This window comes from Bubalus kerabau, chromosome 16 (assembly GCF_029407905.1).
Source record: "Bubalus kerabau isolate K-KA32 ecotype Philippines breed swamp buffalo chromosome 16, PCC_UOA_SB_1v2, whole genome shotgun sequence".
In the NCBI taxonomy this organism is placed as follows: domain Eukaryota; kingdom Metazoa; phylum Chordata; class Mammalia; order Artiodactyla; family Bovidae; genus Bubalus; species Bubalus kerabau.
Genome location: NC_073639.1, coordinates 9,289,076 through 9,307,093, shown reverse-complemented (window position 1 = coordinate 9,307,093; position 18,018 = coordinate 9,289,076). Strand labels below are relative to the sequence as shown.

Genomic DNA, 18,018 nt, shown 5'->3' with positions numbered 1-18,018 from the left:
ACTGTAGCCTGCCGCACTCCTCTGTCCATGGTATTCTCCAGGCAAGAATATTGGACTGGGTTGCCATTTCCTTCTCCAGAGGATCTTCCTGACCCAGGAATCGAACCCGGGTATCCTGCACTGCAGGCAGATTCTTTACCGACTGAACTATGAGGAAAGCCCTAAAATGCCTGACACATATCTTAATAATTCTAAAAGAAACTACTCAGTACAATATCCATTCATTGCTCCTGTAGCAGTATAACAGCTGCCAAATTTGGCAAATTTAACAAATTTGGGGATGCAGCACATAGCGTGAAGCCAGTTAATTTACTCCTAGATACCTCTTAATTTCACGATTACACAAGCAGTATTCAAAACAGTAATTCACTTATGTAGTTGGGTAACAAGCTACAGCTGCCAGACTGTTGGGCTTTTCCGGATTTCTTCTACTCTCAAAAAATCTAGAAAAGTCACCTAGATTTCAGATAGTAATTTGAAGAAACCTTTGGTATCTCATTTTAGAGTTACAAACTTTGATCATATTCCTCTAAAATTCAAAACTCCTGATTACATTAAACCATAATCATATAGATACTCTTTTGAGGTGGATGTGCTACTCATTTTTTCCTGCCATTCTAAACTAGCTTGAATTAATCAAGAAATTACAATACATTATGAAGTATCTGATAGGAAATGAAGCAGATGTGACACGTAAAGAAGCAATCTAGCCCTCAGATAGCTTGAATCTAGTTGTCGATATAAGTATGTATTACTGTGTGAAAGTGAAAGTGTTAGTCTCTCAGTCCTGCCGACTCCTTGCAAACCCATGGACTGTAGCCCACCAAACTGCTCTGTCCACAGAATTCTCCAGGCAAGAATACTAAAGTGGTTAGCCAATCCCTTCTCTAGAGGATCTTCCCGATGCAGGGACTGAACCAAGATCTCCTGCATTCAGTTCAGTCCACTCGCTCAGTCATGTCTGACTCTGCAACCATATGGACCGCAGCACACCAGGTCTCCAGGTCCATCACCAACTCCAGAGTTTACTCAAACTCATGTCCATCCAGTCGGTGATGCCATCCAACTATCTCATCTTCTGTCATCCCCCTCTCCTCTCGCCTTCAACCTTTCCGAGGATCAGGATCTTTTAGAATGAGTCAGCTCTTCCCATCAGCTGAGCAAAGAACTGGAGTTTCAGCTTCAGCATCAGTCCTTCCAGTGAATACTCAGGACTGATTTCCTTTAGGATGGACTGGTTTGATCTCCTTGCAGCCCAAGGGACTCTCAAGAGTCTTCTCCAACACCACAGTTCAAAAGCATCAATTCTTCAGTGCTCAGCTTTCTTTATAGTCCAGCTCTCACATCCATACACGATTACTGGAAAAACCATAGCTTTGACTAGATGGACCTTTGTTGGCAAAGTTACATCTCTGCTTATTAATATGCTGTCTAGGTTGGTCATAACTTTCCTTCCAATGAGCAAGCGTCTTTTCATTTCATGGCTGCAATCACCATCTGCAGTGATTTTGGAGCCCTCAAAAATGAAGTCTGTCACTGTTTCCATTATTGCCCCATCTTCTTGCCATGAAGTGATGGGACCGGATGACATGATCATAGTGTTTTGAATGTTGAATTTTAAGCCAACGTTTCACTCTCCTCTTTCACTTTCATCAAGAGGCTCTTTAGTTCTTCTTTGCTTTCTGCCATAAAGGTGGTGTAACTAGCTAACCTGATCACACAGACCACAGTTTGTCTAACTCAATGAAGCCATGCCATGTGGAGCCACCCAAGACAGAGGGATCATGGTGGAGAGGGCTGACAGAATGTGGTCCACTGAAGTAGGCAATGGCAAACCACTTCAGTATTCTTGCCTTGAGAACCCCATGAACAGTATGAAAAGGCAAAAAATAGGACACTGGAAGATGAACTCCCCAGGTCAGTAGGTGCCCAATATGCTACTGGAGATCAGTGGAGAAATAGCTCCAGAAAGAATGAAGGGAGGGAACAAAAGCAAAAAGAACATCCAGTTGTGGATGTGACTGGTGATAGAAGCAAGGTCTGATGCTGTAAAGAGCAACGATGCATAGGAACCTGGAATGTTAGGTCCATGAATCAAGGCAAATTGGAGGTAGTCAAACAGGAGATGGCAAGAGTGAATGTCGACATTCTAGCAATCAGTGAACTAAGATGGACTGGAATGGGTGAATTTAACTCAGATGACCATTATATCTACTACTGTGGGCAGGAACCCCTTAGAAGAAATTAGGTAGTCATCATAGTCAACAAGAGTCCAAAATGCAGTACTTGGATGCAATCTCAAAAATGACAGAATGATCTCTGTTCATTTCCAAGGCAAACCATTCAATATCACAGTAATCTAAGTCTATGCCCCAACCAGTAACACTGAAGAAGCTGAAGTTGAATGGTTCTATGAAGACCTACAAGACCTTTTAGAACTAACACCTAAAAAAGATGTCCTTTTCGTTATAGGGGACTGGAATGCAAAAGTAGGAAGGCAAGAAACACCTGGAGTGACAGGTACATTTGGCCTTGAAGTACAGAATGAAGCAGGGCAAAGGCTAATAGAGTTTTGCCAAGAGAACGCACTAGTCATAGAAAACACCCTCTTCCAACAACACGAGAGAAGACTCTACACATGAACATCACCAGATGGTCAATACAGAAATCAGATTGATTACATTCTTTGCAGTCAAAGATAGAGAAGCTCTATACAGTCAGCAAAAAACAAGACTGGGAGCTGACTGTGGCTCAGATCATGAACTCCTTATTGCCTATTCAGACTTAAATTGAAGAAACTGGGGGAAACCACTAGACCATTCAGGTATGACCTAAATCAAATCCCTTATGACTATACAGTGGAAGTGAGAAATAGATTGAAAGGACTAGATCTGATAGATAGAGTACCTGATGAACTATGGATGGAGGTTCATGACATTGTATAGGAGACAGGGAGCAAGACCATCCCCAAGAAAAAGAAATGCAAAAAAGCAAAATGGCTGTCTGGGGAGGCCTTACAAATAGCTGAAAAGAAGCGAAGCGAAAAGCAAAGGAGAAATGGAAAGATATACCCATTTGAATGCAGAGTTCCAAAGAATAGCAAGGAGAGATAACAAAGCCTTCCTCAGTGATCACTGCAAAGAAATAGAGGAAAACAACAGAATGGGAAAGACTAGAGATCTCTTCAAGAAAATCAGAGATACCAAGGGAACATTTCATGCAAAGATGGGCTCAATAAAGGACAGAAATGGAATGGACCTAACAGAAAAAGATATTAAGAAGAGGTGGCAAGAATACACAGAAGAACTGTACAAAAAAGATCTTCACAACCCCGATAATCACAACACTGTGATCATTCACCCAGAGCCAGACATCCTGGAATGTGAAGTCAAGTGGGCCTTAGGAAGTATTACTACAAACAAAGCTAGTGGAGGTGATGGAATTCCAGTTGAGCTCTTTTAAATCCTAAATGATGATGCTGTGAAAGTGCTGCACTCTGTATGTCAGCATATTTGGAAAACTCAGCAGCGGCCACAGGACTGGAAAAGGTCAGTTTTCATTCCAATCCCAAAGCAATGCCAAAGAATGCTCAAACTACCGCACAACTGCACTCATGTCACACACTAGTAAAGTAATGCTCAAAATTCTCCAAGCCAGGCTTCAGCAATACATGAACCATAAACTTCCAGAATTTCAAGCTGGTTTTAGAAAAGACAGAGGAACCAGAGATCAAATTGTCAACATCTGTTGGATCATCGAAAAAGTGAGACAGTTCTACAAAACATCTATTTCTGCTTTATTGACTATGCCAAAGCCTTTGACTGTGTGGATCACAACAAACTGTGGAAAATTCTGAAAGAGATGGGAATACCAGACCACCTGACCTGCCTCTTGAGAAACCTGTATGCAGGTCAGGAAGCAACAGTTAGAACTGGACATGGAACAACAGACTGGTTCCAAATAGGAAAAGGAGTCCATCAAGGCTGTATATTGTCACCTTGCTTATTTAACTTGTATGCAGAGTACATCATAAGAAATGCTGAGCTGGAAGAAGCACAAGCTGGAATCAAGATTGCCAAGAGAAATATCAATAACCTCAGATATGCAGATGACACCAGCCTTATGGCAGAAAGTGAAGAAGAACTAAAGAGCCTCTTGATGAAAGTGAAAGAGTGAAAACGTTGGCTTAAAGCTCAACATTCAGAAAACGAAGATCATGGCATCCGGTCCCATCACTTCATGGCAAGTAGATGGGGAAACAGTCGAAACAGTGGCTGACTTTATTTATTAGGGCTCCAAAATCACTGCAGATCGTGACTGCAGCCATGAAATTAAAAACGCTTGCTCCTTGGATGGAAAGTTATGGCCAACCTAGACAACATATTAAAAAGCAGAGACATTACTGTGTTGACAAAGGTCTAGTCAAGGCTATGGTTTTTCCAGTGGTCATGTATGGATGTGAAAGCTGGGCTATAAAGAAAGCTGACTGCTGAAGAATTGATGCTTTTGAATTGTGGTGTTGGAGAACACTTTTGAGAGTCCTTTGAACTGCAAAGAGATCCAACCAGTCCATCCTAAAGGAGATCAGTCCTGGGTGTTCATTGGAAGGACTGATGCTGAAGCTGAAACTCCAATACTATGGCCACCTGATGTGAAAAGCTGACTCATTTGAAAAGACCCTGATGCTGAGAAAGATTGAAGTTGTGAGGAGAAGGGGACGACAGAGGATGAGATGGTTGGATGGCATCACCGACTTGAGTTTGGGTAAACTCCGGAAGTTGGTGATCAAAAGGGAGGCCTGGAGTGCTGCGGTTCATGGGGTCGCAAAGAGTCAGACACGACTGAGCAATAGAACTGAACTAATAGGGGTGGTGTCATCTGCATATCTGAGGTTATTGATATTTCTCCTGGCAATCTTGATTCCAGCTTGAGCTTCATCCAGCCTAGCATTTCTCATGATGTACTCTGCATATAAGTTAAATAAACAGGGTGACAATATACAGCCTTGATGTACTCCTTTCCTGATTGGAAACAGTCTGTTGTTCCATGTCCAGTTCTAACTGTTGCTTCCTGATCTGCAGATTTCTCAAGAGGCATGTCAGGTGGTCTGGTATTCCCATCTCTCTTAAGAATTTTCCACACTTTGTCGTGATCCACACAGTCAAAGGCTTTGGCCTAGTCAATAAAACAGATGTAGATGTTTTTCTGGAACTGTCTCACTTTTTCGATGATCCAACAGATGTTGACAATTTGATCTCTGGCTCCTCTGCCTTTTCTAAATCCAGTTTGAAAATCTGGAAGTTCATGGTTCATGTATTGTTGAAGCCTGGTATGGAGAATTTTGAGCATTACTTTGCTACATGTGAGATGAGTGCAAGTGTTCGGTAGTTTGAACATTCTTTGGCATTGCCTTTCTTTGGAATTAGAATGAAAACTGACCTTTTCCAGTCCTGTGGCCACTGCTGAGTTTTCCAAAGTTGCTGACATACAGAGTGCAGCACTTTCACAGCATCGTCTTTCAGGATTTGAAATAGCTCAACTGGAATTCCATCACCTCCACTAGCTTTGTTCGTAGTGATGTTTCCTAAGGCCCACTTGACTTCACATTCCAGGATGTCTGGGTCTAGGTGAGTGATCACACCATTGTAATTATCTGGGTTGTGAAGAGCTTTTTTGTATAGTTCTTCTGTGTATTGTTGCCAACTCTTCTGAATATCTTCTGCTTCTGTTAGGTCCATACCATTTCTGTCCTTTATTGTACCCATCTTTGCATGAAAGATATGCCCATCTCCCGCATTGCAGGCAGATTCTTTACTATCTGAGTCACCAGTGAAGTCCCTTTAATTTACTTAATTTTTTTTAATGCTCTGGAAGTTAGACATGACTGAGCATGCAGGTACTTTGTATATAATAGAAACTCCAAGGAGGAACAAATTTTATGCGACTTGGAAAGTGACACAGGTCTGCACACAAAAAATATTCAATAAATACCAAAGGAAGCAAACAAATCAACACAAAGAACTGATGAAGTTGTACATATATAGAGAATTGCATAGGGTCTCAACAACCAGCAACATAAAATTTGCTCCTCACCAAAAAAGAGCCCTAAAATCTGAAAACACACACACTGAACATTTCATAGATTCAAAATGTCACATTTTTTTCATATCTTAGCTTCTCTGAAATTGATAGCATGTCGTAGTTTAAATGGTAGCATTTTTTCTTCTCTAATAGCTAAAGTAATTGTGAACCTCAAGCTTCTTAGATTTGATCAAATATATAAATCGGTTCTAAGCAAAAATATGTACCATGACCTCAAAATTACTTACTTACTTCATGCAAATTTATATATAGAATTATAATTTTATTATAAATAACAATTTTAAAAAGTAATGAAAGCCAGATACTTTTTACTCTCAGGTCAAATCCTATGAGTTCTGATTCTTAAAATTTCAAGACATAAAAAAACATAATAATGGCCACTATAAACTCATATAGCACATATTCCATAAAATATACAGCATGTATATTCTCTAAGATCACTGCAAATGGTACTGTGAGGTAAGCAACTTCAGGTGAAGTTTCTCAGTTACAGAAATATTGAAGACATTCTTTCTTTTTTACACTAAAAGGCAGCAAGCTTGGGAAAAGAAAATAATCTTTGAAACTATATTTTTATCTATAAATGGAAGAGTAAAGTAATGACCATATTAAAGAATAGAAATTTTACTGAAAAATAAACAGAAAGGTAACAAAAGAGGGGTTATTTTCATATTAATCAAATTAACTTCATATTCACTTATAAATTACTCCAAAAGAAAACTCATAGGATTAACATAATGCAGTAGCATAAAACAAGCAATCTGGTGTATTTTGTTTTGACTGGGGGAAGATTCCATGTTTTTTTAAAAAGTAAGCAATGCCTTTCTTTTAAAAAGTATCCAATGCCTCTCACCGTGTAGCTAGGGAAACAGTTTACAGTCTACTGGAAAAGTGCAAACAGGCATGAGTAAAACTGCTGACATAGAGGCTTAAGCACAGCATCCTTCACGTGAAAGCATCACCAGTCTAATTGGAATATGAACTTACATCAAGTAAAGACCTTCCCTACCAATCTTTTACCATTATTGGCATCAATATCTAACTAGGAAAGATTGAAACTAATGAGATATTAATCAATCAAGGGAAGAATAAGCCTTGAATCAGTAGGAGAATCTGTATGTATGAGTGCACTCACAAGTATGTATATATGCTTGCAGAGGAACTATGAGAGTCAGGGTAGGAATTAAGAATTGGAATTACAGTAGTCAATGAATCTGACCTTTGCTACAGAGGTAACCTCAGAAAAGTCTTTGCAGCCTCATGTTGCCTCATTAGAAAAGGACATAACATTTGTTATTGCTTTATGCCGGTCACCGTGCTAGTTGTTTTATGTGAATTCTTTCAATCTTCAAAAATATCCTATCAGATTAATCAGTAATGTCCTCACATAATCAAAACTCAGTCACCCAAACTTGACTTAATTTAACAAGTCAACCTAACTCCAAAGCCCCTTTCCTTCGCTGTACATGGTAATATACAAATATAAACTTGAATGTACACAAATACAGTTCAATACATGACTGATGACAAAGTAATGAAACAACTAGAGACTACTGTCTATTTTTCTACAAAACATGTTTTTGTAGTTGAGAATTACTTCATTCATTTATCATTAAGGGATGAGGTCAGTATAATGTGAAAATCACATTGGTCCAGAAAGAATTTTATCCAGCACAGTAATGTTTTAAAGCCATTAGGGACAGGCATTCGCACAGAGAGAGCCTTAGCAATAGCAATATATGATGACCCAAAGGAGAAAAAACTGTAGTAGAGGACAGGCAGAGGCCAGTTAATGACTTCAAGAACTGCCAGGAATTCTGCAACGTTAAACTATATGGCCAAGCTCTGAGTACAGATAGATAAACCATGATAATATTTTTCCCCATGTTTAATTTTTGTGAAGAAAAAGGGGGTTAGGTAGAGAGGACTGAAAAAGAAGGCTACATCTTGGATCAGAATTTTTAATTTGTCTTAAACAGAATTGAATGCCCTTGTGGACCTACATTTCAAAGGTGAAGACTGATGTAGCAATGTTAAGCTGTATTAATAATTTTATTAGACTTGTTACCAATAAAGACAAAACGTGTTTTGCCTTACTTTATATAAAGGTCAAGACCTAGTAAAAATTTTAAAAATTGAGGCATGTAAAGAAATATTTAATATTATCTATAGTCTCATCATCCAGAGATAATCACTTTATAAATTTGTTGTATTTGCTTCCAGTCTCCCTCACTACAATATGTAACAAATACGTATTTTCAAAACTGATGTCATGGTAGGTTAAACTCCATGAAAATGCTGACATTAAACCAACAGATCTACAAAAATGGCAGTTTCATACAGTTCAACAATATCATATGAACTATATATATATGGACATATAAATACAATTTTATATTCTTTTTTTGAGACTTTATATTAAATCATGATTATTTTTTACATCTTCAATATTCTTCCCAAATATGCCATTTTAAGGCTGGAAAGTAGCCCAAACAAATAGATGTAATAAATACTTTTAACCATTTCCCTGATATTTGAAATTCAATTATTTCCAGTTTTTCACCATTACAAATGATGCCGCTATGAATATCCTTGTGCCTAAATAAGTCTCTGACTTATTTCCTTAAAATAAATTCCTAGAAGCAGGCTTACTAAAGAATCAAGTTCATGAACAATTTAACAAGTTCCTAAAAAGCCTACCGACAGAGAATGTACATTACCCATTTATATTTCACCACTAGTGTATGAGATCGCTCATTCCATCTCAAAACTGTTTTTAACACTCTGAGAAATGATTTTACAAATGACCTATAGTTTGCAAACCAACTTTTAGAGAAAGGAAAGCTGACAGGCAATGCACAGAGGCAGAGTAAAATCGGAGCACATTTCCAATGTTCTCAAGACTTGGTATACATACAAATCATCTGAGCGGACTGTATAAAAAGGAAAATCCCTAGACCCCATTTTAGTGATTCTGTCAGTGGGTCTGATGTGTATTTGTGCTTTTAACTACCATCCTGAATGACACAGATGCAACTGATCTCTGAAGCACGCTCTGAGAAACATTACTGCAAACTGACCACAGATGCTTTAAATGAATAATTACTGCAACAATGAAAAGTATATTCCAAATAACTGAATAAGAGGGTAGTATACATCACTTTCTTCTTATTCAAGACACAAATATTAAGTAATCATATAATGTCTTTAGACAAAAACTTGGCTTAATCTCTGCAGTCACTGTTTAACTCAAAGTGCAAATACTTTGAAAACATATCAAAGTATGGTATTTTAATTATCACCAAAACCAAAAATATGTAGGTATAAGTTTAAACATTGATTCTGCTATTTTCTAGCTGTATGATTTAAGTTACATAACCTCTGAGTCTCAGTTTCCTCATCTTTAAAAATGACAATAAAAATATCTATCTCATAATGACATAATTAACATAAGGCTGCTTAGCATAGCCTCTGCTCCAAGTTAAAGGTTCCATAAATGTTTGTCATAATTATTATGATATGATCACCACTTCAAATGTACCTAATTCAATCAACCCACAAATCACTTTGCCCAGGCAACAAAGAGGACTGTGTTCAACTTATCTGATAGGCCATACATGGAAAAAGAAATAGCAACATAAAGGCTACCTTTAAAATAAAAATGATGAATAAAAAATATGCTAGGAACTGAAACAAACTCTTTAACAACATTACTTTTGAGAGGATAAGAAAAACTGGCCGCTCTAGAAATGAATCCCAAATTTGTTTTGTTAAAAATGAGGGTAATTATCTAGAGTACTGAATTTCAAGAAGATAAAAGTGTTCTTAGAAAAGGAAGTACCTCTCCTCATGCTTCCCCCCATCAAAAAAACATGAAAAACATCAATATCACCTAAAACCTGATTAAGAAATTTCATCCCTCCTCCTAACTTCAATTTGCTTCCAGGTCAAGTATTATAATACCTCACACTGGAATGAGTAAATTGATTTCTTTTTAGTGGACATTTTAGAAGCATGCTTAAGGAACCTTAAAAATGTTCAAGTATAAATTGATTAAGGTCATCAAGTAGATCAGTGACAGGAGCCTGACTAAATCCAAGTCTTTTAATGCTTGATCTAGAGCTCTAATAAAAGGTAGTTCCACTAGGGTTAGAACTTCACCAACTGAATTACCTATTTATTTTACATGAAATACTGTTGAATTACAAAGCACACTTATCTCCTATCTTTTATAACCAATCTTCTAAAAAAGTAGTCAACACTTTGGGTATTCACTGCCTTTCCTCCTATTTGCTCACCCCATTGCAAAAAAAAGCTTTAGTGTACACCGCTTTAGTGAAACTTACATCAATGATTGATTTGTTGGTAATCCACCATTCAACATTTCAATATATATGAAATTTCAACATATCTTTGACGAAATCTCATATAATATTCACATATTTATCTTCATGTTATCAGTGTTCATAGAGGTTTTTGGGGGGCAGGAGGCAATAAACTTGTTACCATTGAATAATAAAAGATTATAAACTCTAGTGTTTAAATTATATTACCATCTTCCATAATTAAACTTTTAAGTATCTGGATTTAGGATAAAGTACAGAATGATACTGGAAATATTTTCATCTTTCAAGGGCAAGTATTTAAGTACATTACAGAGAAAAGCTGCCTTCCCAGGGAGATTTGACTGTAATATACAATGGCAATTTTATGCTCAATTTCTTCTATAGCAAATTACTAACATTGATTAATTAATGTAAATGTTTTAGATGTGGTTGAAAGAAATAGCATCTCTATCATGGCAAGAACAAAAACATGGTTAAATAATGTAAATTAGGGAAGGAAAGAGAATTCAGCACTTTTATATATCAAGTTCTGTACAAAACACTTCGTATGTCAGATAGTTAGACAGGTAGAAGAGTTGTTGAGGAATGTAGAGAGGGGAGATAATTTTCTTTCCTCATGTGAAGCCCTAAGCAGAACTCTAAAGTCGTCAAAATCTTAGGCACCAGTTTCTGAAAGTCTTTTACAGAACACTAGTTCTATTTTAAGCTTTAGTCTTATACTTCTATATTTATAATCAATTGTTTAAAATGCATAAAAGATGAAAATAAAGATTATTAAACTATAATCACTAAAAATTCATAATTGTGGATAACAGGTTTTTAAATACTTATATCCTTAAACACTACTTTAAAATAGCTACTATGTTTCCATCAACATTCCTTAGAATTGGTCCAACTCAGATTTTCTAAATGGTGTTACACCTATGAGAACACTAAGAAAGCAAAAGACCAGAAAAGAATAGACAACTCTAACAAAGCACGAGTACAAGAATTACCACAATGCCATTATCATAATTATAGCTAGAGTTTAAAACTGATGAAATTGACAAATATGAAGAATATACTGTTTCACTTAGATGACACAGGTTAACATAAATTGTTATATTTTGAGATGTGTTCTCCTGATCAATACAAAGTATGTTGATACATATGTTGAGGCTCAACTAGGAGTAGGGAGCAGAGATTATATTTCATTATATTCAAGGCTGCTTTTGATGAATTGATGGATGAAATAACACCTAATCTCTAAAATTTCATGAGGGCACTCAAACTAAGTATAAAATTTGCTGAGGTCACCCAAAACTTAAAGCAAAGGAAACAAAAAAGAAAAACTCACTATTCATTTTAAAAAGACATGCTGCTGCTTTAAGTGGCCAGCAGTCTCACAGCAACTCCGGCTGCAATCACAACATCCATTAGAGTGCTCCACTGCTCAGAGCGAGCAAGCAAGTGGTTGTCAGTGCAGCTAGTAAATCACCTGATCCTATTACAAAATCAATTACTGCAGTGCATTCCCATTGCTACACAATCTGATGATGACACAATGATATTGGATAGCTACTGCAAGGTCAAGAAAACTGCTAAGAACATCTTTAATTGATCTTTTATTTTTAATTATTTGGTCCTAGTTATAAGGCATCCATTTTAATTGCATATTTTTATTTGAAATAAATCTATGTAGTTACCTTTGGTTGTCTAGGACATTCGGTGGATAATCTCTGCAACTGGTCTGATGTATGGCTACCAGAGAACAGATCGGAGCAGCAGGTCGAACGGCTCAACCTCTTCATTAAGGAAGAAACAACGCTGCAGCCACAGCCACACATTGACTTGTTCATCAGACAAGAATTTAACTTAAAAAATCAGAACTAGTAATGTCCCATGTACGCTCAAAACTGGCTAACTGCCTCATTCTGCAGCCCTCTGGCTGAAAGAAACACTGTTAAAAAAGAATAAAACAATAGCTTCCCTACAGAAGATACCAGCCACAAACTCATTGTCAAGAAGAACTCAAAATTAAAAACAGAAGTCTCCCGGCTACTCCTCAGAAAGAAGGTAAGGTGCTTTAATATTTCAAACTGTTTTATATTAAAGCCCAAGTACTTAATAAAGGAGCAAACTCAAGATAAAATACCCCCAAATTATACTAACCACTCTTTCTGTCTTCCATCAGTTTAGATCTGTTTGCCTACTCCTCCGGCTCAGCCTATCCAACCTGTTCCCTCTGTGAATGCCCACTGTCTCAACAACCAACAGGAATGAGCCCCACCCCTGCTTGTCCCCATACACTCGGTTCAAGAACCGCTCAATACCTGGAAAAGAACTGCTGCTGCATTGCTTTGAGAAACAACAGGGAGCAAATTACTGGACGGATTCTTTAACTTACCAATCAGAACTGCTGACCCTTTCTGACTCTACGATTCAGGAAGCCTGCCAAACGCTCAAAGTAAGAATAACAGCTGATTTTACTTCTATATTGTAATTTATAGGATTGTTTTCAATCTTGTTATTCAATCTAAAATAAAAAAGACATAGGAATAACTTTTTTAACAAAATTTATTTTTTTAAACAAAATTTAGACAGTAGCTAATAATAATCTTTGAGTATGGCTTGAAGAGGGCAGGATGGTGGTTGATAGGCAAAGTAAAAAAATTCCTTCTGAATACTGCACTTAAACTTGAGAATTATGGAGCAATAAAATACTATATCAAAGACAGTGGTGTTGATAATGATAGAACAACTAAGAGAATCCAAGGAAGCCCCTGCTATCATAAATGTTAGAAGAGTTAAAATGAGAAGGAAGGAAAGGGTGTGTGACTTTATAGACAGGTATTGATAATAGATGATAAGCCACCAAAAACCTGGTTGCTTTGATACTGAATCTTCTCCCACCTGTTTATCTGCATCTCATTAAAAAGATTCAAAAAACACAAACCACCCTGAAAACATAAACACTATTAAGTATGTTAGCCATCCTCTAGGATCTTTTGCCAATAATATATAAAGATATATACATATATACACAGCATGTTATTATAATCCACATTATAAATTCCAGGACAAGAGAGGGTTACATTAATAAAAAATCCTTATAGTTTCTTCCCAAACAATCAGACTTCAAAACAAATGTAACTTCATGAACATTCATAGACCCACAATTATCAGTCTTTGTTAACAGCATCCTTTTTGAGGAAGAAGTCTAAGAACTAAAAAAAAAATCTTGTATTAAAAATGTATTTAAAAATTGTAAAATTATTTAAAATTTTTTTAAATGTAAAAAAAAAGGATTAAAAAACTTCCTACTTTCTGTAGGTTCTTTATTTGCGTATGTCTCATGCTCAATTTCTTCTTTGGTTTAAATCTAAAAAGAGCTAGTATCGCCTTTCACCTTGCACTGCCCTTTTGTAATTCACGTAAACTTAAATCAATTTCCAGAATGTCTAAAAACGGGCATGCACTTCACACTGCATCTTTACAAAACCTTTTGTAGATAAAGGCTATGAAAACAAACAGGCAAATAATGCAGTAACCTTTTACTCGCCTGCTGGAGGTACTGTCTGCTGCACAGAATTTTAAATCCTCATCTGCAGATGCAATTGAGCTGGGATTGCCAAGAACCCTGCTTTTCCCGTGCTGCTGCTACACAGCTATTCATCGAAAGAGCATGTTACATGGAAAATGTGAAGTACTATCAGTTTAAGTTTCTTATATGATTTAACAAAAGAACTTCTAAAATCTAGCTAAAGCTCTGCTCTATCGCATTTTCAGAGGCATGTCAGACACGCTGGGGAAAAAGGTCTTACTGCTGTTAATGCACTCCTCCTAGCAAACATGTGAGATTGGGAAGCTTAGAGAGGTAATGAAAAAAATTAATACATATCCTAATGTAAGAACAATATATTGAGTGTTAAAACCTCATGCAATTTATATCATCAACAAATATATAGCATGCCCATAACAAACCGAGGTTTTTCATTAACTTTATAATTAACAAAGACTTTAAATAAATCATTGTGACTAATATTACATACAAGCATGAATAAAAATCCCCACCAAATGATGCTAATGAAAGTAAGTTATTTTACTAACTACTCAGCATCAGTGTTGTTTCTAAACAAAAGCATGAAACAAAAGATGCAAAAGTATAAATTACTACTTGTGAAATAACTTGACGTGCAGTGCTCCATTTCCCTCATTCCCCATCGATACCCTCTGGATCTTACACTATTTATAACTAAAAGAGAACGTAAGCAATAAGTGCTATTTTCATTATCTATTATTTTTCCTTCCAGGTCAGCTAATTTAATGCACTATTGATTCTCAGGTTGCATAATGACGGAGGCAAAAGGCAAACCAACAAAGAGAAAGCTTTACAAACTGTCAGAAAAGAAACACAATTTATGGGGAAAAAAGTTAATAATTATCTTTGGCCATAGTTCTATTTACCAAGAGGTAGAGAAACAACATTAATATTTGCTCACTAATGACACTGAGCATCACAACTACTTTTTAATAAATTGACTGCATTTCAAAATTGTGCTTTCCCCCTTAATTGCAAGTAACTCTGAATATCAAAAACTTGTTTTAAAAATTTTAACCATCTATTACCACTGAATTAATTTCTAATTCTCTAAGAAATAAGGTGACCATTCTACTACATGGTAGGCTATAACATGAAATCTATAAATAACCCTCCAAGTCAGGGCTGCTGCTACTGCTGCTAAGTCGCTTCAGTCATGTCCGACTCTGCGCGACCCCATAGACGGCAGCCCACCAGGCTCCCCTGTCCCTGGGATTCTCCAGGCAAGAACACTGGAGTGGGTTGCCATTTCCTTCTCCAATGCATGAAAGTGAAAAGTGAAAGTGAAGTCGCTCAGTCGTGTCCGACCCTCAGCGACTCCACGGACTGCAGCCTTCCAGGCTCTTCCATCCATGGGATTTTCCAGGCAAGAGTACTGGAGTGGGGTGCCATTCACACTTCCTCAATGCCCAAACATATTGATATATATATATGTAAGCACCAGCTAACTTCAATAGCTCCCCTAAAGTAAAACATATGGAATAGAAACACTCAATTGATCCTATCATATTTTTAAAAATTTTTCTTTCATTTAAAAGACTGTATTGCCACGTATAGTAGCCCAGTGAGAAATTATTCCAGCAGTTCTCAAAATATGGACTTAGGGGTGGTCTTCGAGACTCTCACATGGTCTGTCAAAATTATTTTCATAATACTAAGATGTTATTTGTTTCTTTCACTCTCAATCTGTCATGAGTATATGATGGAAGTTTTCCTTAGACTACATGGTTTGTAATATTTTAACAGACTGAATGCAGAAGCAGGTAAGAGACTTCAACTGTCTTTCATTAAGTCAGATGTATCTGCAGAAATGTAAAACAATGTCATATTTCTTATTAACTTTTTTTGCTTGGAGAAAATATAGATAATTCCCTCAAAATGTATTAATTCCATGAACATGCCAATTAACAATTACCAATTATTTTTAAGTGAATTTAAAGAGCTAAATACAGTACTTTTAAAACTTCTCAGTTTTACTTTCTAATAGGATAAATATTGAGAAATATAACCCAAATAAATCAAAGCTCTTTGGGGTCCTAAATAATTTCTAAGAGTGCAATGTGGTTCTGAATCCAAAAAAGTTGAGACTCCTTGCTCACATTTTTCCTTCAGTCAAAGCTTATAGTTTGGGGTTACAAAAATGACTTCATCAATTTTAAAAACAAGTCATTTTTAAAACACTCATTCTAGAATATCAAATATAAAAAGTTTCTGAATTTTCACTGTTGTCATTTTTAATACTCAACTTGAATTATTTAATTTATACTTTAATTAATTATTAATTAAATAATTATTTAATACTCAACTTGAATTATTCATCTTAATTATTAAGTACAATTATTATCACCTGTGTCTCATAGTAATGTTAAAAACTAAAACATATTTTTAAACATAGTAGATAACTGATCATTATGATGCTCATACAAGATATTAAAATCTAGTTTGAAACACATATACATAGAAAAAAGGAGAAAATCAGTTATTAGAAAAAGGAGAAATGTACGATTATATATTTTTAACACAAAAAGAAACTGTAAGAACAGTTTCTAAAATTCATCTAGCCCATATAAAATTACAAGTTTTAAATAATTTTTTTTCCTGAGAAGAAATACATAACCCTCACATAAAACACAGTCAGTCCCCACATGGACAGAAGCGGAACCCACAGATACAGAAGGCCGACTGCATTACATCATTTACGTGAGGGACTCAGCATCGTGACCTTTGGTGTCTGAAACAAATCCTGCAGACACCGAGGGACAGCAGTCCATCTCAAGACGTAATAATAAATCGATGACTGGCGGAGGGGAAACTTTAAAGACTATATGAAAGACAATTACAGTAAGACAGCAATTGCTTTACTACAGAAATTAATTCTAAGGTAACAATTTTACTGCTGTTACACAGTAAGGTAACAATTACTTTATAGCAACTTTCATTGCTGAGAAGATGTTGGATATTTGATACATTAAGGCTTTACAGTCAAACACGGAAGAGATGGCTTATCACCTTAAATTTTAATGTACTAGGCCACATTTTCCCCTGTTAAGTCCCATAAGATTAATTTTCAAAAGTTCTCTTCAGTTCTGTCTTTGGCCAAACCCCATGTCCCTAGTATTCAAGAGTTTTAGTTCCCGTTCGTTCCTTCAGTCATTCAACTATATACTAAGCACCAGCCATATGCTAGGCAGGGGTAGGTAATGAAGAAGATGCAATGCACAAAACAGATAAAAATCCCCCCTACCCTCATTAAACTCATATTTCAGCAGAAGACACACAACAACTACACATATTTACTAAAGGAGATGGTGTAACTCATAAGAAGAGGGGGGAAAAAAGAATGAAATGGTCAGAAAAGCCTCATTTTTCTTACCAGAAATATAAATACTTTGAAAGATTTAGGAATATTATTCCAGATATTATTAATATTGCTATATTTGTTATTCTTTTTATCAGGTAAATTCCAGATATCATGTCACTCTCTTCCCCCACACACACACATATCTTTAATTTTATCCCTGCCTTATATAATCATAAAATCACCATATCACATATCAAATCAAATTTCCAAGGTAACTATTAGTCAATACTCAAATTTCCAAGACTGCCTCAAAATGTCTATTTTAGGTAATGTGATCTAAACAGAATCCAAAAAGAGCTACTCTTGATAAGTGGTTCTAGGTTTCACACATCTCTCTGACTTGAGAGCAACTCCCCTGCTTATTTTCACGCCACTGACTTGCAGAAACCTTTTTAGTTTCCCTATATCCTGAAACAGTCTGTATGCTATGTCATTTACTTTCTCCCCCAATCTTTCCTATTTCCCACAAATAATATTTGATAATGACTATTCCAAATTCCAAACCCAACAGAAATATGATTTAGGTGGCAGACATTCTAATTCCAGTAATTTTTAAACACTGCTGAAATTAATTTGAAACATTTAACATGGTGCAGTAACTCTGAAAAGACAGAAGAGGGAACTATAAT

At 36.2% G+C, this 18,018-nt stretch overlaps 1 protein-coding gene across 11 annotated transcripts in view; it reads right to left on the bottom strand.

The window, feature by feature from the left end:
• Window positions 1–18,018, bottom strand: part of FBXW7 (F-box and WD repeat domain containing 7) — a 230,246-nt gene that overhangs the window by 122,161 nt on the left and 90,067 nt on the right. Inside the window, exon 3 of one of the 11 annotated variants that reach the window (XM_055549478.1) lies at window positions 12,835–12,963. The exons of the other annotated variants lie outside the window; for them this stretch is intronic. The gene's annotated coding sequence lies outside the window, so the exon portion shown is untranslated. The remainder of the gene's footprint in view (window positions 1–12,834; window positions 12,964–18,018) is intronic. 11 annotated transcript variants of the gene reach the window in all.